Here is a 2,808-nt window from a genome sequence, read left to right on the forward strand (position 1 = left end):
AAAATGTGTATCTATGACTGCAAATGACCGCCTTATGCTTTTGCAATCTTCCTCTTCATTTTCGACTTTTAGGCATAACGAATAGAATTCCAAAGAACAAACATCTTTTTGGCCCTTTTTTATTACACGGCAGGAAGTAGAAAGTATACCATTTCTCTGCAGCCTAACCAACACAGTCAAGGGTTTATGTCCCTCAACAGAATAATACACATAGTCTCTTTCAAAAATGTATACTTTTAAATCTTCCTATTTTCCACAAATGAAAGAGAAAATAGGAACATGGAGCTTTGAGCTTGATTTGTGGAAACAGATTCTACAACTCGAATAGAGTTATAAAGCAGGCATGTTTATTCTGGCGTTGGCGTGCAAGGGGATTTCTCCACAAAGCTTGCACGCCAACAGCACATTTTACCAAAAATTTATAGAGTGTGGATATCCATATTCATTGGATTACATAATACAAATATACATATGCATGAGTTTGGGTTAGTTCAAAAGGCTGATGTCAGCAGTTTATGTTCTCTCTGCACCTGCGCATTGCCTCCTGGGGGGCGTCCTCGGGGGTCTTTGGGAGGAAGGCTCATAGTCTTTTTCATCTTGTAGTTTTCCTTGGAGCATGTGCAGATTCTCTTAGGCAATTTATTGAATAACAAGAGTGGTTTCAGTTGGTTCACTCATTCTATCTTATCTAAAAGTACCAGTGTATCTATATCTAATATTGGTCTATATATGGCTATCCATTACAACTAGTTAGACCACATCTGCTTTCCAAGGCTAAGAAACATATTTTTGTTGAACATAGTAATTCTTGGTAAGTTTACACAGAAAACTGCTTTGTTTTGATGAACACAGTAGCCCTTGGTAAGCTTCCACAGAACAGTCAGGGCAAGCAGAATTATTAAGCAATATTAAGAAATCATTGTAAGTTGCTATATGTAAATAAGGTGCAAAGTAGGTGATCATTTCCTTGTATCAATTCCCCCCTTTTATTTTTCCTAAGCAAATTATTTTGCTATATCAAAACAGGTATTTGAATACATATCTAACAATTGATCTTACCTAGAATTAGGGAGATATTCTGTGTTAATATATAATGTCTGTTAGAGTCCCATGTACTTACGATCCCTCCCCATCATTCGATCATGTTGATAACTAATGTCCATCCTTTTGTTGGATTCGGAGCCTCAGGGGTCCAGCCAATTTTGATTCCCATTGCTGTTTCTGGGCTCCTTTAACTTGAGTGTGATGTATCCACGATGATCATTCTTTAATCTTGATGGCTGTATGTGAAGTTAGTAGCACCTGAAACAGACCTTCCCATTTTGATTCCAGAGGTGAATCTGAAAAAGGTCTTATATATACATAATCACCAAGTTTAATGTTGTGTACAGGCCTGTCCAGACCTCAAGTCCTGGTCCCTAGGACCAATTTCTCTATTTCTCACAGCTGCTTTTGTAGACTTATATGGGCTGTTCGGAAATTAATTGCTGATTTCAACCTCTATGTTTGAAATGGCATATCTCAGCTCAGAATAAAATTTATTAATCAAAATAAAAACTACTAGAATCAACACATTTTTGCCAACGAGAAACAAGCATATTTATTCCGGTTGCATAAAATTCTGGACTTCTGGAGGCGATGAAGTCATTGAAGGCAGTTTCGGCCTCCCCTTGGTTTCTGAAGCATCTCCCGCACAGAAAGCTGTCAAGATGCTTGAAGAAGTGACAGTTGGTGGGTGAGAGGTCTGGTGAGTATGGTGGATGACACAGGGTTTCATAGCCCAGCTCGTTCAACCATTGCAGTGTTGGAAATGCAACATGTGGCTGCGCATTATTGTGGAGAAGGATTGGACCCTTTCTGTTGACCAGTGCTGGGCGCAGCTGTTGAAGTTTCTGGTGCATTCATTGATTTTCTGGATGTACTTCTCCGCCATGATAATTTCACCCGGATTCAGGAAGCTGTGACGGATTAAACCAGCAGCAGACCACCAGACAGTCAGCATGACCTTCTTTTGGTGCAGATTTGGCTTTGGGAAATAATGCGGAACTTTATTGTGGTCCAACCACTGAGTCGATCATCACTAGTTATCGAAGAGCATCCATTTCTTGTTGCACATCACAATACGGTTGAGAAACGGGTCGTTCTGGTTGCGAAAAAGAAGCGCAGATGACACTTCAAAATGGCGATTTCTGTGATTCTCATTGAATTTGTGCGGCACCCATTTGTTGATCTTCTTCGACTTTCCAACCTTCTACAGATGCTCAGAAACAGTTGATATGCTTACCCCGCGTTCTTTTGCAAGTTGTCGAACAGTTGTGTGTGTATCTGCTTCCACCAGAGCCTTCAGTTCATCGTCATCAATAGCAGAAGGATGTCTGTGATCTTCCTGATTTTCAAGGTCGAAATCGCCATGTCGAGGTTTTTGAAACCAAAGTCGCACTGTCTGTGCGATAACACTTCCCTGGCCATATACCTCATTGACGTTTCGAGCAGCTTGTGCTGCATTACGTCCAAGTTTGAACTCATAGATCTGTCGAAATTGCTCTTTTGACATCTTAACTTCAAACCTCCAAAATTTGTAAAAAACACAGTTTATATTGTAATTTAATTATACAGCATGAAAGTTCATAACATGAGCTTTTCAAAAATATATAACAGTATGCCAGTCAAGAAGGTACTATTCCTGAAACACATACAATGAAAATCACATTACAAAACGGAAATTAATTTCCGGACAGCCTATAACATAATCTGTCAGCATTTAATCTCTAACCTGGATTGATGTTCCTGACTGCATCATATATATGG

The 2,808-nt window shown here is 39.5% G+C and overlaps 1 pseudogene; it reads right to left on the reverse strand.

Moving 5' to 3' along the window:
* Nucleotides 1-2,080: 2,080 nt before the first annotated feature.
* LOC113490015 lies at nucleotides 2,081-2,554 on the reverse strand (annotated as a pseudogene).
* Between the last annotated feature and the right edge of the window lie 254 nt (nucleotides 2,555-2,808).

This window comes from Athene cunicularia (genome assembly GCF_003259725.1).
Source record: "Athene cunicularia isolate RWA chromosome Z unlocalized genomic scaffold, athCun1 chrZ_part2, whole genome shotgun sequence".
In the NCBI taxonomy this organism is placed as follows: Eukaryota; Metazoa; Chordata; class Aves; order Strigiformes; family Strigidae; genus Athene; species Athene cunicularia.